At 55.1% G+C, this 27,800-nt stretch overlaps 1 protein-coding gene across 2 annotated transcripts in view; it reads right to left on the bottom strand.

Moving 5' to 3' along the window:
• Nucleotides 1–27,800, bottom strand: part of GLI2 (GLI family zinc finger 2) — a 262,655-nt gene that overhangs the window by 159,346 nt on the left and 75,509 nt on the right. The window contains exon 1 of one of the 2 annotated variants that reach the window (XM_043894888.1): nt 3,108–9,537. The exons of the other annotated variant lie outside the window; for it this stretch is intronic. The gene's annotated coding sequence lies outside the window, so the exon portion shown is untranslated. Of the gene's footprint in view, nt 1–3,107; nt 9,538–27,800 lie in introns of those variants that run through there. 2 annotated transcript variants of the gene reach the window in all.

Here is a 27,800-nt window from a genome sequence, read left to right as displayed (position 1 = left end):
GGCAAGAGAGGTCTGTGCTCCCAGCTACAGGACGCTGACTCTCCCGGCACACAGGCTGTGTCAGCCAGGCAGAGGAGGCGAGACCTGAAGCTCCGGGCTTCTTGTGGGACTGCCAGCCCACTCTGAACCAGGCGGGCATGGACAGGGGGCCCACTCTCAATGACGCCCACATCACCAGGCACACTGGTTTCTCACTGTTCTCACCAGCTCAGAACTCACTGCAGAGCCAGTAAGGGCTGTAATCCTCCCCCGGATGCCACGGTGGCTTCTGCACCGGCTCAGATTTTGGGCAATAATAGTCCCAATCTGGGGACTTCCCTGGCAGTCCAGCAGTTAAGACTCTGTGCTTCCACTGGAGGGGGCGCAAGTCTGATCCCTGGTTGGGAAACTAAGATCCTGCAGGCTGCGTGGAGCAGCCAAAAAGTTAAAAAAAAAAATTCCCAATCTCCCCAATACCGGCAGCTTTTAGTAAATCCTTACCACAGGCTGGCGTTTTATAAACAAGGCCTCGGGGAATGCCAGTAACAGCCCTGGGAGGCAGGAACCACAACTAACCCTCTTCACAGATGAAGACACCGACGCCCGGGAAGGTTAAGGACTTGGTGGATGTCTGAGCAGGATTCAAACCTGTGCTCTGGGCCACCGCCGTGGGTACCACCTCCCTTCCCATCCTTCCAGCTGCCACCATCACATGGGACAACGACACGTACCGTCAGGGGCTGTGACAATCACAGACAACGCAGTAAGTCTCCAGCATACGAACGAGTCCCATTCTGAGAGTGCGTTTGCAAGTCCCATCTGTTCATTAGCCCAACAAAGCTAGCCTAGGTACCCAAGGAATGCCATTGGCTATATAGTACTATATTGCAATAGGTTTATAATACTTTTCACACAAATAATACATAAGAAACAACCACAAAAAATAAAGAAGATATTTTTAATCTTATAGTACAGTGCTTTGAAACATCCAGCAGGGCAGTACAACAGCTGGCATATGGGAGCTGGCATCAAGCGAGCAGGTAAGAAGAGTTACTGACTGGAGAAGGGAGAGAAATGAGAGCTGCTAGAGCTGAAGGATCATCAGCCACAGGGGACGGAGGCAAGCTGCAACTTCACTCACGCCTGCCACTGATAGAACACACGTTTGCAACTTTGAAAGTTCATATTAGGGGACTTACTGTATATGTGAAGCTCTTTGCATGGGTTCCAGCATATTGAAGATGCTCTCTGAATGGAAACTATTATTTTACTCAACATTTCCCTCCAACCAAAAAAAAAAAAAAAAAACAATGAAAATACCCTGAGCCAAGCCTTTCCATCCTGGACAGGTGTGAGCCTGTCGGCCGTGATGCATGCAGCCTGTCCCTTGGGAACATTCAGGTGCCGCCCTGGCCTAGGCTGGCATCCTGGCAGGCCACTGTCCCCACACGCAGTGAGGTCACTGCGCCACGGTCTTTCTCGGAGGAGCGTCCGTCAAGTGCCCAAGCAAGATGACTAGCAGGAGCCTGGGCCGAACGGCCTCAAGGAATTTCAAGTCTGCTCGAGAGGCCCAGCGGAGGGAAGGCCAGGCATCAGGTGGGACCCACTGCCCCTCAGGATGGACCTCCACGTGCAGAGAGGGGCCGATGCGGTGAGAGAGGAAGAGAGACAAGGGGCAACAGAAAAGCAAATAGCCCGCACAGGAGAAGAGAGAGGCAGGGAGGGAGGCCAGGAGACCAGGAGACAGAGAAGGATCGGGGACAGGAATCGAATAAGAGAGAGAGGGCGGCAGGACAGGCACAGACAGACAAGCAGACAGAGTGGCAAGCAGTGCAACAGTCAGAGGAGGACGGTGGGGACAGAAAAAAATGGGGCGAGCCGCACGAGACACAGGGAGCGTGATGGGGACACATGGGCAGGAGGACGCAGCCCCACAGGCTGGCCCGGCCGGGAAGTTCCTGGAGAGAGAACGCGCCTCCCAGCTCCGTGTCCCCTCTGTAGCACACGGACCCGGCCTGGCCTGCAGGAACCTCAGGAGGTGAGCCCGCTGTCCCCCTTTCGCCCCGAGCCTGGCCAAGCTCACCAGGTCGAAATGGGCCCCCACGTCCACGCTGGGCTGCACGGGGCTCCCCAGCACCACGCCACCCTCCCCATGGATGGGGTGGGCCCGGCAGGTGCCCTGTGTCTGCGTGAGTCTTTGCAGCCCAAACTCACACTCGCAGAGGCTGAGCAACTGCCACCTGGGCGAGCCCAGCCTCCCCTTTATGCGTCCCACACCCCGGGACTGGGGGTCTTCCGGGGCCTTGGGCATGGTGTGGGGCAGGGGCCAGGGTGAACCCTCCAAGGGCAGAGGGAGCTAAGACACTAATCAAAACATGGCAACAAGGAGGGACGCCAGGTCTCGGTGGTGGCACCGGAAAGCCCACGCAGCTGCACCCAGAAGCCAGCCGGACACGCGCCCTCCTGGAGACACTCGTCCTCCCAGACAACAGGCACTCCCACTGAGGGTGCAGATGTCTTGCGACCTGCCCAGGCTCTGTGTGGTTGATCGCCAAGGCCATTGCCACCACCAGACTCCACCCCCCGGTGACAGCAAACACAGACCTCCAAATCTGTGACAGTTTTCACCCAAAGCACTTCCGCTTGAAAGCTACCTCTTGTAAGCATGTGTGCACAGGGGCAGACACACAGGCACACCCAGCCTCCCCCAGACATGTGCCCACCACCCGCCGGGCGCCTTCTGTCTGAGTGCCCAGCACAGTGCTGATTCAAAGGTTTCCACTCTCGCCTCTGGGTACCCCAAAGCCCCTGGGAAGGAGGCCCCCAAGCAAAGAGTCCTGGCCAGCATCTCCAGCCCACATGGCCCCCTCCCCTACAGTCACCCTGGAGGGGGCAAGCCACCCTCCACCCCAGGTGGAGGGTCCCCGGTCCCCAGCCACCGGCAGGGAGGCACCCAGTGAAGCGATAGGACCCTAGGCAACATGCAAATGTGGAGAAAGAGGGTGATGATACTGTCCAACGCAGATAAGACCCGCCTGGAAAACAGTTACTAAGCATCCTATGAGGTCAACACTTTGTGATCCCCACTTACAGACAGGAAACTGAGGCTGCGGGCTAGCTCTGCTTACCAAACGTCACACAGCAGATGGCCTGGGGCTTCACCCAAAACTGTCCAACTCCTGGGTCTGAGGGCTTAATCGCTGAAGCATCTTTGAGTCAGCTGGCCTCAGAAAGCACAAACTGTGATCAGAAACACATTCAGGGACTCCCTCGATGCACCTACGTAGAAAGAGTTTGCTGAGCTACTACCCTGCTGTCTACATCCAGATGCATATGAAAACCTGTGCATGAGAGAGAAAGCGTGTGTTTGTGTGTGTGTGTGTGTGTGTGTGCGTGCGCGCGCACGCGCGCGCATTGCCTGCCTTCCCTGAGCCCAGTCAGCCTCAGCCTGGAGGGGCTAGGTGACCTCTTAGGGAGGGTGTGACCGTGGACAATGATCTGGGGCAGCTGGAAGTCATGGCCTCAGCAGAGTATCCATTTTAGCAACAAGAGAGTAGATGACGTGGCAAATTACAGCGTCCGACCAAATGCATGCTTCCTTTCATTTTACTCTTCTGTTCAGAGGCGGGCTTTAAACCTCAGCGCCGAGCACATTCACCAAGTGCTTACGGAGCGGATTTGGCGGTAATTAATAGGAATGGAACTCTCTTTTCTTTCCCAAGGCATGCAAGCAGAGGAGAAAGAGGGCAGGGCAGACTCCTCTGGGCTGAGGGCTGGGTGAAAGGTTTAATAGCTTCCCAGACCTGTGCGGGCAGCAAGGGCAAAAAGGAGAGGAAAAGTATAAAACCGTTAATTGCTGCTTCCCAAAATAACCTCAGTCTGCCTGTAATAAGCTTCTGCTGGATTTTAATTCTTTTCACAGAGAAGAAAAAAGTACCAGATTTAAATTTCTCAAACCAACTTATTTTCCACCAGCCCTGCCCGCGCTCAGCGTCTGTCTGGGGTGGACAGCTCCAATGGGATGGAAGTCTTGGGGCGAGGAGTTCGGACAGGGGACTGGTCTCCGGGAACAGTGACCTCGGGTCCCAAACAACACTTTCTCAGAAAAGCTGGGGCAGGGTCCCAGCTGGCTCTCCTTGTCTGTAAAACAAGGTGAACAGGTGGGTCAGGGCCCCCAGCTTCGTCCCAGCTTTGAAAGTCCACGGGTCTTTGCATAGAGAACAGGCTTGGGGTGGCCAGGGAGGAGAGGGGTCGGAGTGGGGAGGAGTTGGGAGGTTGGGACTAGCAGATGCAAACTATTCTACATAAAGTAGAGACACAAACAAGGGCCTACTGTACAGCACAGGGAACTGTACTCAATATCCTCTGATAAACCAGAAGGGAAAAGAATATGAAAAAGAAGATACACACATGTATCACTGCATCACTGTTCTCTACACCAGAAACTAACACAGACTGCAAATCAACAATACTTCAATAAAAGGTTTTACAAGTCCATGGGTTTTTGGATCTGGCTCCCCACCGATTCTTTTTTCTTAATTTAATTTTGAAAATTGTGCTAAAATACATATAACACAAAATGTCTCATTTTAACGATTTTTAGGGGGCATTAAGTATACTGACTTTGTGCAACCACCACGATCCATCTCTAGACCCCTTTTCATAGCCTCAAGCTGAAACTCTGTCCTCATGAAACAACAACCCATCGGTCCCCCTCCAGGGTCTGAGGCCCCTGGCACCCACCCAATGTGACTCTTCTGGGGACCTCATAGAAGTAGAATCACAGAGTATTTGTCCCCTTGGTGACTGGCTGATTTCACTCAGCATAATATCCTCAAGGCTCATTCATGATATAGGCTGTGTCAAATTTTCCTTCCTTTTTCAGCTGAATAGTATTCAACTGTATGTTACAAAACACACCCTGTGGGTCCATTCATCTGTCTGTGGACACCCGGGCTGCTTCCACCTTTTGGATGTTGTGGTTAACGCTGCTACAGATATGGATGTACACAGCTTGCACTTCTTTGGGGTTTGAGAAGCCCAAAGAAACTCCTCCTCCGACCCAGGAGCAAGACTGCCAAATCATATCATTCTATGTTTAATTTTTTGAGGAACTGTCAGATTGTTTTCCATAGCATCTGCACCATTTTACATTTCCAATGGCAATACACTGAGGTTCCAGTTTCTCCATATCCTTGCCAACACGTGCAATATTTTTCCGGGTTTTGATAGTGGCCATCCCAGTGAGTGTGAATCTCGCTAATTCTCCATCACCCACTCCAACACAGAAGCCCTGGCTTAGGTGGCCTGGGTTCACCACTCAGAAGTATCAGCAGAAATGTATGTGGGGGTCATCCCACCAGCCTGAAAGAGGACAGTGATGGAGCCAGAAAAACTTAGCCAAACTTTGCATTTCTGGGCTGGCTCTGGACGAATCCCTGAAACACTCATGTGATCACTGATTCACTCGAAAAACGTCGATAAACATGTACAGTGTTTGTCCACTCATCTTCCACTCAACCTGGAAGCCGCAGTGTAGGGAGACACAGCGCCAAGGGTGCTCATGGAGAAACACGCGCCGGCATCCGAGGGGCGGGGAGGGGAGGGGGCTAGTGCTGATCTGAAATGGGCTCTGAAGGTATCCCTGGGGACGACATACACCCACAGAGAGAATTAACTGCCCAATTCTCAAAGGCACGACCTGGAGAAGCCACGGGCTTTGGAACCTGATGTTTTATGTCCAAATCCAGCCCTCCCACCTGTGCGATCCACCCACTCTCTCTGGGTCTCAGGTCCCTCACGTGGAAAACAGGAGTAGAGGGGATTCTCAGCTTTTGTAGGGATTTGAGTCTAGAGCCTGGACACAAGACAAAAATCTCCATCAGCTCAAATCACCTTCAAGAAGACCCCACGTGGGTAGACCTGCCCTCTCAGCAGTCCCGTTCAGGGGTCTCTTCTGTATGGAGACATGTTGCCCCCAGTCAAGCAGCCCCCACGGGAGCTGACTGCGGTCAGAGGCCTGGGCTTGAAACCTCTGAGGGCAGAGACAGCAGAGGCACAAGCTCCAGAAGTTCATGAATCGGGAGACGGGCATGAATATGGATGGAATCTGATGCATACTTCCTGCATCCCTAGCCAGCTCAGCCCCGGCTCCCTCCCAACCAGCTGGCCAGGCTGGCTGTAAGCACCTCAGCTGTCTCTGGACTGAGCCTGCCACGGCCTGTCATAACAAAAATCCGCCTCCCCTAGTGCCCAGCCACGAGTTCTCAACCCCCGCATCCTGCCCCTTGTCAGGACACTGCTGGGCCACAGCCGGAGCTCAAAGCTCCGAGCTGTCGAGGCTCGTGTGGGGACAGCTGGGAACCAGAGCAGACACAGGAAGGAGGCATCCCTGTGATCCTCTGCCTGGTTATCCAAACATCTTCCAGCCGGCCGGGGAGAGGTCCTGCAGACAGAACACACCCCAGCTCTGCCTGGCTGAGCACAAGCTGATGGGGGAGAAGTGTCATCAGATAGGATGGGACGCAACGGGGCTCTGAGGGAGAGGGAAGCACCGGGGAGGGACTATCAGGGAAGGCTTCCTGGAGGGGGCAGGCAAAGGATAGGATGGGTGCATCGAGACACTACTACAGGTAAATGGCTGCAGAGGTGGACAGGGCCAGGTCGGAGGCTTTATTCCGTGGGCCTGCGTTTCTAAAACCTGAGGGATGAGCTGCCTTCCTCAAAAGCAGTAACTTCTGGGACCTCCCTGGCCATTCATTGGCTAAGATTCTGTGCTTCTACTGCAGGGGTCACAGGTTCAATCCCTGGTCGGGAAACTAAGATCTCACATATTGTGCAGCATGGCCAAAAAGATTTCTTTTAAATAAGTAGAAAATTTTCCAACCCTAAGCAGTGTCTTTAAACTCTCCCCAACATTCCCGATGACACTTGTGTGGGGGCCAGAGGCCCATGGGCTCCATGTGAGAGGTGCTGGGGGGACATCCCTCTCAGTGGTGTTACTGACAAGGCAGCTCAGGTCCTGACGTCTCCCTGTGGTGTGGACATCATGCTGTGTGGATATCTTAGCTCACAGCCCAGCCAAACCCCCAGGTGAGCTGAGACCCTCAAAGACCCCCTAGAACACATTCTCAGGGCTGATTGGAGAGGGGTTGGTGTAGACCCTAGAAGGCAGGAAAGCACTGTCAGCCAGAGAGAGTGAGGGGCACCATCGAGTATTTGGAGTTCCCCCACCTCTGAGGCCCAGTCCTCACAGTGTGAGAGCCAGGTATGAGGACCAGCAGCCTCCTGGGAGAGCAGACAGTCCCTGGTGTAAGACAGACCCTGGGGGGAGGGCACCCCGGGGCCGTCACCGTAAAACAATACCACCTTCTCGGTGAGAGCTAATAACCATCAAGACAGACACTTACCCACCGCCCCCACCCCTGCCTCTGGCTCTGGGAAAAGATGGATTATTTTTTGTTCCTTGTTCCTCCCACCTCTCCCACAGGACAGCCTGATAGTGAACTGAGGTCAGGTGAGCCATGTGGGTGCCTAACTCCTCCCACCAGCTACGTGACGGGTCACAGGTAACTTAACCTCTCTGAACCTAAGCTCCTCGGCTTTTTGGCTATGGCTATGGCCTCCCACTGCTACACAAACAAAAAAACTCATCCCAGTGTAAATCACCCAAGAAAAGAACGTTTAGATTTCTATAACCAATAAATCAGAAAAGTCTGTTTTTTCCTTATTATATAAAGTTAATTCACTATGGAATTCTGTTAATTAACAAACTGCCTTTGTGCAAAGAAAATATGGATATTTTGCTCTGTGGGTAGTTTTGGTGGAAAGGGGTGATTTATCCAGTGAGAGGGAAGGTTAAGGGTTACCATGCATGTAAATCCTTCCCTTTGGGCAAAGACGGTGGGTCTAGCAAGGGAGACATAGAGAAGAAAGCTCCTCATTTCTCCTGCAGCTTTGACACTGTTCCCTCCACCCCTACAGGGCTCAGCTGCCACAAACTCCATCAGCTCCTGCCCGAGGGAGAGTGTGGATGACCCTACAGGATCCCCTGGGCCTTGCCCCGAGGCCCACTTGTCCTCTTCAGAGCCTGCAGTTTGTGGGAGAGGGTTTGTGCTAAAAGAATGGGGCGAGGCGCCTTCTGAACCCCGACTGCCGAGGCCACGTGTTCCACAGACAGCCCCAGGCCACCTACCTCCCCAGGCCCCGCGGCAAAACTGTGAAATCACACAGTGTCCTCTCCCACGGGCCAGCTCAAGAAGAACTCGCTCCTGCCGTTAAAGGAAACTTTAGCGTCTACTGGACAAGAAGCGTCCCTTGCTGACTCTTCCATGCCTGCCCAGCAACTGGAACCTGCACCCAGAAACTGAGGCTAACTTAACGACAGGCGAGTTCTCTCTCCTCAGCCCTCACGTAGCTCTGGTCCCTTCCCCCAACCCAGGATGGCTGAATTATTAGATTTGGGATTGCTGTAAATTATCTTGTAATTATACCGCGCCAGGGGCAGCTTCCCATGGCAGAAATTAAAAAGCAATTCAGGTAAATGATCTTTAGCTACAGCAGCACGTCCCTGTCGAACTCATTAAGTCCAGGGACCAAATGGCATACCAAAACAGGCTGTACCCCGCTGCATGTCAAACGCTACCTCATTCTGGAAATGCGGGACACGAGCAGGGGCGAGAAGGATGCCTGCCCACCCTTCACCTGCCTCTCACTGCAAACGCTGTGCTCACCTGTCCAGGAGTCCCCTCCCAACACCCTGTTGGGCTGTCCCTCCAAGACCACTCTGTGGAGATGCCCTCTGGGCAAGAGGGGACATTTGGGGGTACCCTGACTCTTCTGCAGAAGAGGGTTTGACATGTACTAAAAAAAAAATCAGATGGGAAATTAGCCATTTGGGTTGCATTTGACATTTCCTCTGAAGCTTTAAATTCCAACAGTCCAAGGACTTGTTTTCAAAATTTCCTTCATTGACCCTAACACTGAAAAGAGAAATGATTACACAGAAAGAAAGAACTGGAAAAAAAAATATGCTAACACATGAATGATGGGAGGCAGAATGAGGGAAGAGTGTGACCATGTTCATTGTGCTTTTCTGCATTAATCAATTTTTCAGATTGCTTTAATAATCAGAAAACCATGTAAATATGTAATTTGCGGAAGTGCCCTGTTTGCTGCCTTATGACTGTCACTCACTCACTAAAGGGTGGAGCGGGCACCATCTCTCTCGATTAATTGTGGCAAGTGCGCATAAAGAGTTCCCGTGATGGGGGAAAGGCCCAGAAGTTGGGGGGATGCACAGTTCTGGAGCCCCCGGCCCACTGGGCTGCTTGCTAACACGCTTCCAAAGCCATTCTGTCCAATGCCCTGAGCCACAGGCCATGCCTGCCCCTGGTGCTGCCCAGAGGACCTACTGAGTGCAGGGTTAGCACTGCGCCCACAGCATGATGGGCGAGGGGCCAGGATCGCTGCCCAGAGTGCTTACTGAGTGCAGGGTTAGCACTGCGCCCACAGGACGATGGGTGAGGGGCCAGGATCGCTGCCCAGAGTGCTTACTGAGTGTAGGGTTAGCACTGCGCCCACAGCACGATGGGCGAGGGGCCAGGATCGCTGCCCAGAGTGCTTACTGAGCGCAGGGTTAGCACTGCGCCCACAGCACGATGGGCGAGGGGCCAGGATCGCTGCCCAGAGGACCTACCGAGTGCAGGGTTAGCACTGCGCCCACAGCACGATGGGCGAGGGGCCAGGATCGCTGCCCAGAGTGCTTACTGAGTGCAGGGTTAGCACTGCGCCCACAGCACGATGGGCGAGGAGCCAGGATCGCTGCCCAGAGGACCTACCGAGTGCAGGGTTAGCACTGCGCCCACAGCACGATGGGCGAGGGGCCAGGATCGCTGCCCAGAGTGCTTACTGAGTGCAGGGTTAGCACTGCGCCCACAGCACGATGGGCGAGGGGCCAGGATCGCTGCCCAGAGGACCTACCGAGTGCAGGGTTAGCACTGCGCCCACAGCACGATGGGCGAGGGGCCAGGATCGCTGCCCAGAGTGCTTACTGAGTGCAGGGTTAGCACTGCGCCCACAGGACGATGCGTGAGGGGCCAGGATCACTGCCCAGAGTGCTTACTGAGTGCAGGGTTAGCACTGTGCCCACAGCACGATGGGCGAGGGGCCAGGATCGCTGCCCAGAGGACCTACTGAGTGCAGGGTTAGCACTGCGCCCACAGGACGATGCGTGAGGGGCCAGGATCACTGCCCAGAGGACCTACTGAGTGCAGGGTTAGCACTGTGCCCACAGCACGATGGGCGAGGGGCCAGGATCGCTGCCCAGAGTGCTTACTGAGTGCAGGGTTAGCACTGCGCCCACAGGACGATGGGTGAGGGGCCAGGATCGCTGCCCAGAGTGCTTACTGAGTGTAGGGTTAGCATTGCACCCACAGCACGATGGGCGAGGGGCCAGGATCGCTGCCCAGAGTGCTTACTGAGTGCAGGGTTAGCACTGCGCCCACAGCACGATGGGCGAGGGGCCAGGATCGCTGCCCAGAGGACCTACCGAGTGCAGGGTTAGCACTGCGCCCACAGCACGATGGGCGAGGGGCCAGGATCGCTGCCCAGAGTGCTTACTGAGTGCAGGGTTAGCACTGTGCCCACAGCACGATGGGCGAGGGGCCAGGACACCCTCTCTGGAAGGCTATTCTCACCCATACACTTCTGTGAGCACATCACCTGCCAGGCACTGTTCCACGGGCATTCCTGATATCCATCTACAATACTCCAGGCCCCCAGCAGGTGGGTTCTATTATAGATGGACACCGAGGCCCAGAGAGTGCTCCAGGTCCCATCGAGCTGGTCAGTAGCAGAGTAAAAACTTGAACTAGAGATTTCCCTGGTGAGCCAGTGGTTAAGACTCCGTGCTTCCACTGAAGAGGGTATGGGTTTGATCCCTGATCAGGGAACTAGATCCCACATGTCCTGTGGTGTGGTCCAAAAAAACACAAACTTGAACTAGGCTGGATCTTACCCACAGCAGCCTCCTCTCCAAGTCAGAGGCGTGGACACAGCAAACATTGACGGACCAGCAACTCGCTTCCCCAAGGCCACTCTCTGCTCTGCCTCGTGGAGTCGAAGCCCCCACATTCCCACTGAGTCCTATCGATGGGGGCCAGCCCAGGGGAGGCTCAATGTGACCTCGTCCCCCTGTTGTCCAGCGGGGCAGGTCACCTGGTGCCGAGGAGCCTAAAACGGGAGTTCATCTGCCTCTGGGGGTCTTAGCACAGACTCGGGGAGTCTCCTAATGGGCTGGTTGGGGTAACACGGACAAAAACGGATGCAAGAGAGCCTCCCAACTGCTTAACAAAAGAGGAAGAGTGAAGGAAGGGGGCGTGGGCCAGGCTACCCTCCTCCCAAGAGTGTGTGTGTGCCCTTCCCGATCCCCTCCACGCTCATCCAGGTGTCCACGTGGATCCCACCACATACGCCTGTGAGTCTAGGGCTGGGGTCGGACACAAGTTTACTAGCCCCTCCGATGGTTTGACAGCCTAGGCCAGTACAAGCCTAAACACCCTCCTCAAAGCGGAGACTGCCTTCTCCGGGATCTGATATTTCCTCCATGGTAGAAGTTCACTGGTTATGCGGCTCAGCTAAGCCACAGGCCCATCCCTAATTTGGACATTTTTCTCCCAACCGCCAATCAACGTAGGAAAACACATCACATACCAGGAGGAGGAAAGTCGACCCAGGAAGCCCAGGAGCCGGCGGAGCACCAGGCGCGTCTGCCCCCTGCGTCCCCGTGAGCCTCCCTAGCCCAGACGGCCCTGGGGAGCACCGTCCCCGTCACATCCTGGGGGCTGTCTGGCTGGGCCGGTGCTCTGGGCCCCGCGCACACTTTGCCCATCTCCCTGGGGGAGGGGGGTCCTGGGACTTGGGGAGGCATCTGAAACCACAGGCAGGCCACACACTAGTCTCTGAGTCGGCGCACGGCTGCCCTTCGGAAGGCCTCCCGGTCACAGACTGACCGACACAACAGACACTCCAGCAGACTCAGCGACTGCTCCTCTGGCCGCTCAGGACCGCAGGCCCGAGTAGGACAGAGCAGCTCCTCCCCTGGAGCCGCAGGGTCACAGGGTGGCCCATCCCCCTTACTTCTCGCCACTGCTCAAAAGATACAGCCCCTCACCGAGGGGGAACCAGTCCCCTCCCGCCAGAAGGAGAAGCCCTCTCCTCCGGCACCCACGCGCCCTCCTTCTCCACTGAAGTTCTGGTCACAGCAGAGCGCACACTCAGGCCTCCCGGATCCACGCGCTGGCTGTCCCCGCAGACATTTGGAGGCCCGCGCGTCCACAGCCAGCCTACCCACGGGGTCCCGGCTGGAGTCCACCCCAACGAGAGCCTCAGAGAGGCTCTGCCCTCCCCAGTGGCGTCCTCAGGCGTTATCAAGGGAGAGGGGGACTGATGTTCCCCAGCTGGCTCAGCAGTTTCACTCACTCAGGCTTCCAGGGCGTCCCACTGGGATGAAAGCTCAGTCCCCCCCACAGGGCCCCAGAGCTCAGGCACAGTGACGTCAGCAAACATGAGGGCAACAGCTGAGAGTTCACATTAGATGCGAAAGCAGGGTCTGGGTGAGAGAGGGGAAGGAACACTGTTCCTAAAACCAACCCTCATTCAAGTGGACTGATTCTCAGGGAATCAGAGGGAACACAGATGCAGCTGAGAAAACCAGACAGAAGGCAAAAGGGACCTGCTGGAATCTTTCTTTTGCTTTTGCCTTGGTCAACAACAGTCTGTCCAGGGTACGATGCTCCAGGGGAAGTAGCTGAGGAAGGTGCCCACAGCAAAAGGATCAATGGCCTTCGGGTTCACACTATCAGCCGTCGCCCTAGCCTCTGCCTGTGCTCATGTTCTTTTTCTACACCCCACTTTTCTGCCTAGTGAGCTCCTATTCATCCCTCAAGACGCAGCTCAGGCACACCTCCTCCAGGAAGTCTTCCTGGCCTCTTTTCCCCAAAGGCAGAACAAGCATCTAGAGCTGACATCTCTTTAAGTTCTGACCATCCTGAGACGCCAAATCTTGTGCTTGTGAGTCCCTCCTCCTGGCTGGTGAGCTCCCAGGAGGCTTGGATGGTGGGTTATTTGCAAAGTGACTGGTGAATACCTGCAACTAGACAAAGAAACTGCTTGTCACACAGCCCCTCAGGTTTGCTATTCCCGAGGAGGACATTCATGGAGAATTCTCTATGCCTACCCTTGGGCTGCAGCTGCTGGCAGAAGAATGGCAAAATGAGGCAAAATAAAGGGAGTGGAAAGAGAATATGAAAGAGCTCCCAAACACTAGCATCCTATTAATATCACACTGAATTATCTGCTATCGGCACTTGTAAAGTGCGCAACAAACCTCACCCATCTGGAGATTACCCACCCCTAACGGCAATTTTCTACCAGCTGAAACCAGGAACTCAGAAAGAAACAAGATACCCCTGGGCTCCCAGACCTATGCACCAGAGTCTTTTTACTAAACAGTTTGTAATTCATCCATAGAAGAGGCCCTTACACCCTTACTCATTGCCCTTGGACTCTCTGTCTAGAAACAATTCTAGCAGATTTATATCTATTAACGTGGGTATAAGTTAAAGAGGGCAGGGGGTTGTGACTAGTCCAGATAAGCAGGTTTATGAGCAGAAGACAGGAGGAGGGAAGCAGCAGTGGGAAGAAAGAAGGCCTGCTCTTAGGGCTCAGACAGACGCAAGTTCAAGTCCTAGCTGAACCACTTAATAACCGGGTGAGCTTGGCAACAGGCTAACGAGTAGGCCTCCTGTAAACATCCAAATGCTTTTTGAATTAAACGGAACTGACTAACTGAATGTGGTCTTGAAGGAACCTTGGGACCCAGGGCAGAGTCGGGGGAAGGGTCCAGTGCAGAGACTTGCTGTGAGCCTGAAGTCAGGAGGCTCAGAAGTCCTTTGTTGAGGGGTTGGGGAAGCAGGGAGAGACGAGCCCAGCATCTTGATGGACCTGCTGGTCTTGCAGTAAGCGATACCCTGGCTCCCTACCGGAGAGCCCGGCCCCCATAATCACCCCCCCAACGTCAGGGTCCAGTCTGGCTCCTGGCTTCGTGCTAAATGCCAGCAACATGCACTGTCAGCTGAGGACCCAGCCAGTTGAAAAGCTCAGCCCACACTCTTGTCTCTGCTTTGGGCCCTAGCCACCTCCACTCTGCCTCCCAGAGGCTGTTGAGGGATACATAGCTATTTTCTTCTGAGAGATGTCTTCTGGGATGGAGAAAAGATCCTAAATGCAGGTGGCAGACCTGTTGTCAGACTCAGGACAGGTGCCGCCACCTCCACCACCCACTCCCAGGCACCGCCGCCTCTGGGGAGGACACCGGCACTCCCGGAGTCCTCTGGCTCTTCCACCCGCTCTCTGCCAGGGGCTGGTCCTCAGGCTCAGGCAGCTCTGACCTCTGCCGAGTGTGGGCACAGGGCCACACGGTTCCGTGAGCCGAGAACATGATGCGCGCAGAGCAGGGCAGGGACCCCATCAAATTCCAGTCTTCTCCTCACTTGTGGAGACCTGGTGGGAGAGTCTGGGGAGCCCTCCGGGCCTCTTGTGGGACAGCGGGCATCAAGACTTCAGACAGGTCTATCCTCAGTGGGGGCCGGGGCACCCGGCATCCTGTACCATCCCCAGGCACAGATCTCTTAAGTCTCCATCATATGTGTATAAGTGAGGGGTTGATGATGCAGGACCCGCTGAGCAGGCCGATGGTCTGAGTGTGGGAGGAGAAGGAGCAGGGGGACCAAGGGGCCATCTGAGTTGGGGGACGGGGCAGGGAGGGTCCTGACGGACCTGTGCTCAGCTGGAGAATACAGATGCTCAGAGAAGAGAAGGGAGAAAGTGCAGCCACCGGGCGGGTAGCACTGAGGGGCACAGGAAGGGTGCAGGGGGAAACTCCCATGGCGGGATCCCTAAGCTGACACTTCACTTCCAAGATCTCCCTCTCCGGCGTGACTCCAGCTCAGGGTTGGCCACGGCGAAATGTGGGTGAGGTTAAGAGGAAGGATGCTACAGCGCTGGGTCCTCTTTGAGGGCAGGGCAAGTCACGGCACTTTCATAGTCATACCAAGAAATGATGTGTCTTTCTCATCTCTGTGTTTGGACAGCCTCACAACTCCATGAGCCAGTATTTCCACACGATGGTGCCTGGGTTAAAAAACACCCCTTCCAAGTGCAAGGCAGACCAATGGAATTTAACAAACAATACAGAAGGGCTTTGAGATGAGTTGTTTCTGAAAGTAACGTTTCAGAAACAACTACATGTCAAGTTTTGGCGTAATATCAGAGAAGAACAATTCATTTAAAAGACTTTAAACATATCCCTCCACTTTTTAACTCCACCTTATATGAGGGAGGATTTCCTCCATTGTATTTCAACCAAAACAGCATATTACAATGGATGAAATACAGAAGCAGATACACGAATCCAGGTGTTTCTCATTCAACCTGACATGAAAGAGATTTACAAAAGAATCATCCCATTAATTTTTTTTTAATTTTAGAAAACAGTTACTTTTCATAAAAATGGAACCACCATTGTTATTTTCCAATGATTAAAAATTAAAATACATAAATCTTTCTCACAAGACATTTTCTTATAAGGTAAACGTCAAGAGGTGTGAACCCCACTAACGTAAGTTTTTTAAGGTCCTCAGTCATTTTTAAGGTACCAAAAAATCTGGGCACCCATGATGAAGGACAGCAGGCACGCTGATCCTTGGCTCACCCTGGCAAAAGGGGCAGAGCTGGCTGGCCCAGCTCCCCGGCCAGATGTGAAAACAGCTGCAAGGGTCGGGCTGCCTCTGCAGCTCCCCTGCATTCGTCTGGCCTGAGGTTGGGAGCTCGCCAAGGGTGACATGAGATCTGCGTCCACAGCCACGTTCTCCCCACCACACCCGGCTTCTCCTCCCACGTGGACCCCACTGACCTACAGCCAACCCAAGATGCAGAGGCCACAACCTTTCAGAAACTCCATGGCTCTGCCAGCTCGGTGTGAACTGGTCCCATCACAGCTCTGGTCCTATGTCACTTCCAGCGGCTCTGCTCCCCTGATTCACCTGCAGCTGGTGGGAGAGTGAGTGTCGAGGGGACCACGAGACATGTGCAAAGGACAAGCAGGATGCTCTGGCAGATGCGCCGAGGTAGGCATCTGGGAAGAGGGAGAGCCACGCCGAGGGGCAGAGGCTGACTCGTGCAAGGGGCCGCAGGAGGCTGCAGAGGGGAGCAGGGGCCACGCGCGCCCACAGAGCTTGCACTTGGCCCGTGGCCCCTGCGCTGATGTGAGTGGGGCAGGGGCACTGTCTGGAAGGCAGCGGTCGGGGCTGACTCACTCCCCCCGATCTCTGCGTGCGGTGATTTGCGGCTCCAGTTTCCCATGGGCTGCAGTTCCATAAAGGCGGAAGAGCCCTGTGGCTGAGCTGCCTTCTCTCCCACTTACTGGTGGTAAACGTTTCCTGATGAAGACATACTGTCTGCAGAGACCCCTCCACACCCCAAAGGTAAGGGTTTAAGAGGCCTTATAACTGCCGTTACTTATCTTCACGGTGGGCAGCGGGAGTCTGCTCAGTGGTGGCGGTTTTCATTTCACTGTATATATTTTTAGTGACTGGTTATAAACCAGGCTCATCCCTGGGGCTTGGGGTCTGAGGTCTCCGCCACGCCAGGCCAGGCTGCGAGAACCATGCCCCATGCTTGCACTTCCGGCATTGAGGGTCCTCAGGAAGGCAGGACACAGGGCCTCTGTCTCAAGGGTGCAGCAAGGGGACTCTTGGGGCCCTCAGGCCTGTATCCAGCCCCTTTGCCAAGCAACAGCCTCTTTCCTGTCCTCCTGGGCTTGTCCCCGTCGGACCCTGTTCTCTCAACACAGCATCTGATACACTCAGCCCATGAGGCACGGATGTCTGACAACAGCCCTGCTGCTGTCTTTTCCCTGGGGAATCTCGATGGTTCCACACTCATCCATTCTTAAGCCATCAGAACTCATCTCTAGCGATGAAATTACAGAGAAGGACATGGAAGAGGACTCCTAAACCCCCAGAAATCATGACCTCTAAGTTCCCACCACTTCTGTTTCTGTGTGACAGGTCCTCGGTGAATCCCCACTCACGTTCCCTTGTTCCCACCACTGTGAAGCATCCACACCCAGCTTCCAATTGCTAGCACCTGGGGTTAATTGTCTGCGGGTTTCTGCCTGCAAATCCCACTCTGCCCCCCTGCACTGGAGGTCGAAGAGACAGGAGCTCAGCTCCCTTTTCCTTGGGTGGGACAGATCACGGAGGGTCCTGGAGCTTTCCCAAAGGATGAAACGCCGTTAGTTACTGGTGGCTGTGGCTGGCTGAGTTCCCCTGTACCTGTCCAGCCTCATGTCCCCAGCCCCCTTCTTACCTCCTGCTAAACCCTATGCACCAGCGCCCATCTCAGAGCTTCTGAGGATGATAACTTTGTGTACAAGTGACCTCATACCCGGGGCACAGCCTAAGATGTCCCCTGGATGGATTGGGGAGGCCGGGGTGATCTTCCCCTCAAGATGCGGCCGTCCAAGGGGCGGGTACAGCCTGGAGATCTAGTGGGCATGAGCCCACACTTAAGAAAGGCAGGAAGAGACCCGGGGTGGGACCGGGATGGGAGGGGCAACTGAGGACGGAGGACCTGATGCAGCTATACATATAAGGCCACCAGCAAGAGGCTGGTCCAGCAGACATGCATGGTGACATCCCTGCCCCAGGCAGCCACCCAGCTGTTACGTTCTTGCACAAGCAGAACCCAGAGTCTCAAGTCTGACCCTGGGCTTGGTTCTCTCCCTCTCAAGACAGAAGCCAGCTGAGGGGGTCAGACTGCTCCCAGGGTGCAGCTGGGATGTTTCTGGGACTGAACAGCTCAAGGCCGTGGCCCCACATCGTATCTTCCCTGCCTCCACTCCTCTGGGAAGAGCTTTCAAAGGCCACTCTTGTCCTGCCCCCAGCTCCAGAGCAATGGAGTGCCCAGAATCACAGCACAAACACTGACTCCATTTTCTGTTATTTATTAATTTTTTTACGATCCCAGAAGCTCCTGACTCCTGAACATGCATCTCTGACCACCCACAGCCCCGCCAGAACCCTTGGTCAGGGCTGCTCCAGGCACTAACGGGAGGGTTCTAGCACCTTCCATCTGGCACGCTGAGAATCTTTGGAACCTCTCACAGATGTCACCCAGCGGCATCTCTGCAGCCAAGGAACAGGCAACCCGCTCTGGGCGCGATGACATCAGAAACACAGGGCGGGGCCTGTGGTCCCCAGCGCGGGCACTGTGGTTGGCCTTGCCAGAGCTCCCGGGGGAGGCTCCGGTCTTGACCACAGGCCGGTTCCCGTGAGAAAGATCAGGACTCGAGGAGCCACGCTTGCCCGACCTAGCCCACCCTTCCTAGTGGCTTGGAAACAGGGCCTCTGGCTCCCTGGCGCCCCCCTTCAGCTCTTGCTCCCGGCACAGGGATGGTCAGATGGGGTGTGGCAGTCACTGCCCCCAGTGCGGGCACAGCCAGAGCCTGCTCCTCTGCCCCTTCTCCTCTCCTGCCAGAGGAAGCGACTTCCACCCTGACTCAGCAGCACAGTGGCCTTAACCACCCTGGGAAACACCGCCTCCCCCCGCCTCCCCCCACTAGGGTCCCCGTTTCCTGTTCTCGGTGGTGTGGCCATTCACGGGAGGACTTGCCCGTCTCCCCAGCTGGACTGTCCGCTCCAGGAAAAGCAAACCTTGCCTGAGTGTCCCCTGCTGTGACCCAGTGACCACAACATCGCCTGGGACACACTGGACCCTCAATAAACATGTGTGGAAAGACAGGAAGGAGGTGGGGGGTGGGGGCGGCGCGGGGAGAAGGAAGAGTGACCTGAAAAGCAGAGAAATCCAGCCAGAATCACCAGTATCTCCTTTGTAGGGCCTTCAAGTCACAGTCAATCCAGCAAAAAAGTGAGTTAATTTGGCACAGCCCTCCCCTGCTCAAGGACTTTCAATGGCTCCCTACTACTCAAGGTCCGAATCCCTCTGGTGCGTCCAAGCCTCCCCACACCTTATCAAGCTCTCTTGACAACTGCACCTCTCCTCCCACCCCCTTCGTGTGAATCCCCAGGCAAAGTAGGCCCTCTCGTCCACGTCCTCCAAGTGAGCCGTCTCATTCCTGCAGCGAGGCCGCCACTCTTGTCCCCTTCTCAGCGCCCCCGCCACACCTTCTTGGAGGAGCCGCCTGGGTGATGCCACCCCCACCCCAGAACGTTCTGGCATTTCTTCTCTAAGACTCTCACCTGGTAACAATCAGGTGCACTTTATGTTCCCTCACGGGAGGCTCGAAAGGACAACGAGGGCCTGGGGACAGGCCTGGTCACCCCAGGAGCAGCCTAAGAGGAGGGAACTTGATGATCTGAAAAGCCAGAGCTCTGACTGCACCACGCACCCGGGTACCCTGCCCACCAAGAGCCAGAGACAGACAGAGGCAGCGTCTCAGTGACACCGCTGGGACCCCGGGCACAGCGGTTCCGGTTTCCTGGGTTTAAAGGGTCTGAGTGGGCTTCTATCACACGCCACCAAGCCTCCTGACTCAGTCTCCACCGGAGAAGAGCCATCCTTTCAGGACAAGATACTGCTGTCTTCCTGGATCTTCCAACATCACACATGACCCTCTTGAGGTTCAGAATTAAGTCCAGCTGCCTGCCCATCCGTGGTCCCTGGCTAAGAGCTGGCCTGAGGGACAGGCAGGGGACTGGGGAGGCGGGCAGCAGGGCTCCTGAGCCGTCCACTGAGGCTCCCTGAGGACAGACTGAGACCACGGGGTGGACAGAAAACAGCGGACGGAAGGGGCCACTCTGGGAACACCAGGCCAGCCCAGGGAGGCAGGAGGGTGCGCCAGACCCCGCAACCTGCATCAGGCTGACCTGCCACCTCCGCCACTTTCCAGCAACTGCAATCCAGCCAGTGCTTGCCTTCCGTGGATGCTGCTCTGAAGAAAGCCTGGGACCCCACACAGTAAGCATCTAACGCCCAGCCCTCCTTCAAGCCCGGTCCCAGGGCAAGAGCAGATCCTGGCCTGGGGGACCCAGGTTAGCTCCTTACCAGGGTCCAGCCGTGCTCACTGTGTGGCCTTGGGCAGACTGCTCTCTGCTCTGGGCCTCAGTGGACCAGATGGCCCCAAGCCCCTCCCACTCAGAAGCTCAGAAGAGGCTGGCCCTTCCCAGCCAAGCATCTGATTTCCAGCAGGACAGGGACCCCTCTCTCCCGGGCCCCCGCACCTCTCCCACCTGGAGCAGGAGGGGGGCAGCCGGGTCACCCTGGCCTGGGGCAGGCAGTCTCTCCCAGCCTCGCCGGGCCCCCACCCCTGCGGCTGCAGGGCTATCCCCCACGATCAATTATTCGGCATCCAAGGGAGGACGTAATGTGGTGATAAAGGACCAGAAGTGAACTGCAGGCTGGTGCTCCTTCTACAGTGATTTACTCGGCTCCCCTCCACTCTCACACCCTTAATGTAATTATTTACTTTGTCATTAAACACCGTCCTTCCACTCCAGTGGCTTTTAGAGCTTCTGGGGCCTACAGACTTGGTGAGGGAGGCTACTCATTGGCCAGAGGCAGCAGAGTCCTCCCTGGGGGCAATGGTGCTCACGCAGCCCCGGATCTCAGGCCCGGGTTTCAGGGCCATGACAAAGCCACCCTGAGACACCCCCAGGCACCTCCCTCACCCTCTCTTACCTCCTTCCTCACCTCCTCCCTCTCTCCCTTCCTTGTCTCTTAAAACTGAGATAGAATTCACATGCCATAAAATTCACCCTTTTACGGCGTACAATTCAGTGGTTTTTAGTACGGTCACCATCTTGAACAGTCATCACCTCTATCTAATTCCAGAACATCTCATCACCCCGAAAAGGAACTCCACATGCATCAGCAGCCACCCCGTTTTCCTTCTCCCCTCTGCCCCTGTCCACCTTTCATCTATTTTCCATGCCTGTGGATTTGCTCATTTGGAACAGTTAATGTAAGGGGAACTACACCGTATCTGGCCTTCTGGGTCTGGCTTCTTTCATTGAGCATAATGTCAGCAAGGTTCATACCTTGCTATGGTATGAACACCTTCAACTTCAAGCTGTTGAAGTATGTATCAGTATTTTATTCCTTTATTTTTCCAAATAATATTCCATCATGTGGATAGACAACATTTTATCCTGGGTGGTGTCAGTAGTAAAAGAACCTGCCTACCGATGCAGGAGACGCAAGAGATGCAGGTTTGATCCAGTGGTTGGGAAGATCCCCTGGAGTAGGGAATGGTAACCCACTACAGTATTCTTGCCCAGAAAACTCCACGCACACAGGAGCCTGGCAGGCTACAGTCCACGGGGCTGCAAGGAGTCAGATGCTGCTGAGCACAGCTAATGGACTGGGCTACTTTCGTTTTGGGGGCAATTATGAATAATGTGGCTATAAACATTCACCTACAAGGTTTTGTAGAAACACATGCTTTCGATTCTCTTGGGGAGATACCCAAGAGCGGAATTGCTAGGACCTCCCTCTCTCCTTTTTCCATCCTGCAGTCAGCCCTGAGCTGGCAGAGCTGGGGGCCTGGCGTGAGGGTGCCACTGAGGGCAGAGGTCAGCTGGAAATCACCGCACCACCCTGGCCGCTAATGGCACAGCCAGGAGTTGCCACAGGCCCGCTGAGGCGGGTGCGGTCACCCTCCCATGAGAATAGTGATGGCCCCCTGTTGGCCACATGCAGATCCTCGCCCCCTGCACGGTGAGTCCTGTAACCACCACGTCACACAGCAGGCAAGGGTGCCCGCTCGTGTACACGACTACAGGCACCTGCTGCTTTCCTTGGCACCAACGCAGCCTGGAGAAACGTGATCAGCGGGCAGACTCGACCAGAAACGCGACAAAGTTTCTCCATGGCATCCAGCCTCGCAACTCGCGCGTTTGGCAACCTGTGCGTCCCTTTCTGACCCTCTTCTCCCTGGGCTCAGCTGCCCCAGCCCCTGGTACTCAGGTGCCTACAGCCGTCCGCGGGGAGGGTCCTGGCACCAGGGAACCTAGGTCACAAAGACGGATGAAAGACAATGTGGGCCTCTGCAGGAACCCAGAGGCAAGGCGATGGCTAAGGGTGAATGTAAGGTTCTGGGTTGGGAGCGGAGAGAGCTGTCCTGCCCTGCCCAGCATCACTCTGCTCTGGCTTCATGTCCAGAATGGCAGGGATGCAGGACAGCACAGACTTCATGCTGCTGTCCATTACCAGCACCACACCAGGCCCGGGCCCTCCTCTCAGATGCGGCTGCTCAAAGGGGATGGAAAATCGGATACAGAAGAGTGCTTCGCCCTGTCCGCGGTCGGGGCTTCAGGCAGCCCAACTCCCCCCGACACGAGCTGGCAGTCCACACACACTGGAGCAGCGCCAGCCAGCACACAGGGAGAGGACCGGGCGGTTTTCTCAAGCCGGAGCTCCTCCAGCCCCCGGAGAAGAGGCTGCCTAAACCCGGCACGTGCATGCTAAGTCACTTCAGTTGTGTCTGACCCTGTGCAACCCTACGGACTGTAGCCAGCCAGGCTCCTCTGCTCATGGGATTCTCCAGGCAAGGATACTGGAGTGGGTTGCCTTGCCATCCTCCAGGAGATCTTCCTGGCCCAGGGATAGAACCTGCGTCTCCTACATCCCCTGCTTTGGCAGTCGGGTTTCTTTACCACTAGCACCACCTGGGCCTCTTGATGAAAGTGAAAGAGGAGAGTGAAAAAGTTGGCTTAAAGCTCAACATTCAGAAAATGAGGATCATGAGATCTGGTCCCATCACTTCATGGCAAATAGATGGGGCAACAGTGGCTGACTTTATTTTTCTGGGCTCCAAAATCACTGCAGATGGTGACTACAGCCATGAAATTAAAAGATGCTTACTCCTTGGAAGAAAAGTTATGACCAACCTAGACAGCATATTAAAAAGCAGAGACATTACTTTGCCAACAAAGGTCCATCTAGTCAAGGCTATGGTTTTCCAGTAGTCATGTATGGATGTGAGAGTTGGACTATAAAGAAAGCTGAGCACTGAAGAATTGATGCTTTTGAACTGTGGTGTTGGGGAAGATTCTTGAGAGTCCCTTGGACTGCAAGGAGATCCAACCAGTCCATCCTAAAGGAAATCAGTCCTGAATATTCATTGGAAGGACTGACGTTGAAGCTGAAACTCCAATACTTTGGACACCTGATGCAAAGAACTGACTCATTTGAAAAGACCCTGATGCTGGGAAGGATTGAAGGTGGGAGGAGAAGGGGACGACAGAGGATGAGATGGTTGGATGGCATCACCGACTCACGAGTTTGAGTCAACTCCAGGAGTTGGTGATGGACAGGGAGGCCTGGCGTGCTGCAGTCCATGGGGTCGCAAAGAGTCGGACATGACTGAACGACTGAACTGAACTAGTGCCACCTGGGAAGCCCGCCTAAACCTGGAGGGGGCTCCACAGGAGCCTTGACCTCAGAGCCAGGCGGGGCTGGGCCTCCAGCCTCCTCCTGTGGCTGTAGAGCAGCTGGTGACACAGCCGGAGCAGGGGCCTCGGACACAGCATCACAAAGCTTCCCAGCCCCAGGAGAGGGGCTTGTGCTGGGGCTGCGGAGTGAAGGGATCCGCTCTCTCAAGAGGCAGCCAGAGCCAGCCACCCCCAGCCCGCTTCAGACACCAGGACCTTCGTATTATACGTGCTTTTCCTCCAGCTGGAACACCATCCCCCTTGCACATCACGGACAACCTGCTCCTCCATGACTGTTCAGATACCTGTGCATTCATTCCTTCATTTCCTCACGCTCAGATATCTACTGGAAGCATACATGCTACTCTGGGAAAATAGTTCTAGAATAAACCTAATAGTAGCCACAATAATACAAATATAGCAGAAACTAGTCCATATAGAATGTCTACTACATGCCAGGTGCTATCAAAGCACTTTACACTGCTTACCTGCATTGCAGTCTTCAAAAGATAAGTATTTTGTCCAATTTTAAGATGAGGACACCAGGGTTCAGATCAGCAAAGGATACTCAACTGGTAAGAAGCAGAGTAAGGATTCAAACCTCATCTACCCAAGCCTGAGCCCTGGGCCCCAGACCACAGTGACCATCCCAGAGCTGCATGCTCCATGCACCAGCCACGCAGTTGCCCTATGTCCTGCCACACCCTGCAAACACCTCCTTGGTAACATCTCCCCAACCACGTGACCTGAACGTGCGGCTGCTCCCAGCAGGACCCTGACTGAGAGCCAGCACACAGCTGCAGACGATGACCTTCCCAGGGCCCGACTCAGCCTTCAAGGCCTTTCAGGACCCACTCCTTCCCGGCAGTTTTCCTGGTCACTCAGGCCTCAGGCGATGGCCATATTAGCATCATGAGTTGGGGCATCTGGTTTCTCCACGGGTCAAGCTCTTGGGGACAAGCATTAGGCTCCTGCTTCTTGGATGACTGCTCTCCCCGTCCCCACCTGCCCGCTCTGGTGCTGGCATCCAGATGCACTGCTTTCCGCCTCACCCATCAGCGTGCCGAAAAGGAGGGGACCCTGGTAAAGCCACAGGAACCTCAGTCCACATGGTCCAGTGGCCACACACCCACCTGGGTACCCCAGTCACCCCTGGGCCTAACTCCAGGGCAGCCAAAAGGCCTCCCCCTTCCTGGGTCCTACAGGTCCGCAGACACCAGTGCCCACCCCGCCACGCCTGGCTGCTGGACCCCATGCCTCCAGCTGCTCCGCCCAAGGCTGCCTCCCACTGCAGGTGAGCAACCCAACTGGCCCTCCCACTCCGGCGTGGCAAGGACCTGACCTCAGCCTCTGTGGCTGGCTCCCTGATGCCCTGGGGAGGGGAGGGCAGTCCAAACACTCCATCTGCCACCAAGGCTGGAGCCCCTCTCAGGCCACACGCCCCAAACTAGAGGCACATGCGCCAGCCTGCTGACTGCCCCCAAACCCTTGCCCTCCTGATAGGCTACTTACTCTGTTTCTGCTCTCCCTGTAATGTCCACCCTCTTTCCTCTTCCCACTTGGAAAAACCTCGTGCATCCCTATGGGCCCTCTCCCAAGCTGCCTCCGAGGAGGCTCCCTGGGCAGGATCATCCCAGGGAACGCCTAGAAGGCAGAGGCAGTGTCTCCGCCAATACATTTCTGATTGGCGTTTCGGAACCATCTGTGTAATGCCCATGTGAGCTCAGGGAACCCCAAGGCCCCCGGGGCAATCTCAGGAAGGCCAGGGATCCCCCATGCCCCCCGAACGCCAGGCCTGACTTCATTATCTTCCAAACGTTCCCGAGATCAGAGGCCGTGAGACCTGGCCACAAACATAAAATAAATTATCCTCCCCACACCAATGATAAATGGTTCTATTAGCAAACCAGATTGTTAAACTCCGATATAACAGAACGCAGGAAACCGGGGCCCATCCATCCTCCCTCTGGCGCATACTGAGTTGTAAATAGGTTATTTTGTGTGTAAATAACACATTAAAACACAGCATTAGCTGTGTCTTTTGATAGAGAGGAAATTGTTACAAATAAATAATTCCAGACAGGAATGTAAAATAAGCCAGATTTAATAGTGCATGCCTCGTGCAGTCGTGTTAAACATGACTAAAATGATAAACCCCAGAATATACTAATAGTAAACTATGCACTGACATCAAAGTAATGAGGCTGTATTTTCACCAAGCTTTAGAAATGCTAAAATTAGTTCTGACAGAACCAAACGTCAGAAAAATGTTTCTAACATAAACACCATCCTTTTGGGAAGCTAAGGTTGGGGCCAGGAAGGGGACAGGGCTGGGGGCAGCTAGTGCCCCAATATAGGCAGAGCCTCGAATATGGGTTTCCAGTCACCACGGTGTCCCTGGGTGACTGGACTTCAAGTATATGGGCCTCAGCCTTCACATCTGTAAAATGAACGGATCTGAACTAGATGATTGCTAAAGCTTCTTCCAGTTCTATCGTTGGAAATGACTTCGAAGCTTTCTCCAAACTCTACAACAGTTTACCATGTAGAAGAGTCACGAGAAGTGAAGCTACGTCCGCCAGGCGGGTCCCATGTCCCAGGGACTAACAAGGCCAAGAGTCAAAGCAGCAGCTGGAACACCTTCCTGCTGCCAGGGCGGCTCAAAGGCAGGGAAATGCAGGTCCGAGATGCAAACGTGAGCCGAGGGGAGTGGCCAGAGTGCAGACCCCAGGCTGGCCTTGAACACTGTGGGCAGGAGGGGAAGAAGCCTGCTGTCCTGGGGGCGGGCGTCCCCTGATTTGGGGCTGCAGCCGCTTTGAGGGACATGTAAAGCATGAGGTCTCAGCATCAAGCATGAGACCACCATACCAAGAAGAGAGCTGGCTGGACCCACATCCCCACCAGTGACTTCACTTCCACACAGGCTCTCTGCCAGCCACGGTCAAAAGCTGTCTCATTTCAGTCCATCGTGGCCAGAAGCAGTGACCAGTATTATCTCCATTTCCCAGACTTCAGAGAAGCTAACTGACTTCCCCAGAACACAGAGCTAACAAGGGCGGAGCTGGGAGGAGGCCAGGTCCTTTCCCCAACTCTCCGTGCTCCACGGAGGGCTGGAAGGAGGCTCCAGGCCTCCCTCTCTGATCCTCCAGGACACCCCGGCACCTGAGACCATGCCCGGGCTTCATCAAGAGCCATTCAGGGCAGGGAGGGATAAATTAGTAGGAGCTGGGGATTAACACATACACACGACTATATATAAAATAGATAATCAAAAGGACTTATTGTATAGCACAGGGTACTGTATTTAACATCCTGTCCATAATGGAAAGGAATCTGAAAAAGAATGTCTCTATATGTATCACTGAATCACTCTGCCGTACGCCTGAAACAATATTGTAAACCAACTATACTTCAATTAAAAAAAAAAAAAAACAGCCATTCAGAGCCCATCCTGAAAACGCCCAGGGACCTGTGCTGCCCTCCGCTTCCTGGGCGTGCGGAGCTGTCACAGAGACCTGAGCTCTGCTTTCGGGAAAAGTCTTATGGGAACCGGCTGTTCCGAGTGGCTGGGCCGTTAAAACAAGCTCAGAAGCAGCACCAACAGCCATCCTGAAAATCACTTAAATAAGAGTAATTGCCCACTTAGTCACACGTGAGTGCATCCTTGGGCTCAAAGCAAGTGTGTGGCCCTGCTGGGCAGCGCAGGAGGCCAGGCAGGACTGGCCCACAGCAGCAAGCTCCCCGCGGTCCTGGGAGTCTCAGGAGGGGAGCCAGGGCCCAGGAGCAGGCCAGGCCCAACGGACCCTCATCCTAGGGGACCTCCGGATTGGCAAAGGCAGCTGGCCACCCCAGCCCGCCGGGCACACGCTTGGCGTGCCAGCACCAGACTCACTCCCCTCACCGGGCAACCACCTCCGGGATGTCTGCCTTGCTGCGGGTGCGCTGTCACAGGGCCTCGGGGCTTGGGCGGGGGGAGTGGGAGAGACTCAGAAATAGACACACCGGGGCGTCCCTGGGGGTCCAGTGGTCGAGAATCTGCCTGGCAACGCAGGGGACACAGGCTTGATCAGGGAATAAGATTCCACATGCCTCGGGGCAACTAAGCCCGTGTGCTGGAACGACTGAAGCCCGAGAACCCTGGAGCCCGGGTTCCGCAGCAAGAGGAGCTCCCGCAGCGAGAGGCCGGCACACCACAGGCGGCAGCCCCTGCTCGCCACGACGCGAGGAAGCCCACACGCAGCAGTGAAGACCCGGCGCGGCCAAAAACCAATAATTAACGTTTTAAAAAATTACTGTTAAAAACAAATG

The sequence above is a fragment of the Cervus elaphus genome, chromosome 33 (genome assembly GCF_910594005.1).
Source record: "Cervus elaphus chromosome 33, mCerEla1.1, whole genome shotgun sequence".
NCBI classification, from domain to species: Eukaryota; Metazoa; Chordata; class Mammalia; order Artiodactyla; family Cervidae; genus Cervus; species Cervus elaphus.
The sequence above is the reverse complement of the archived record's forward strand: the minus strand, read 5'-3'. Positions and strand labels throughout refer to the sequence as shown.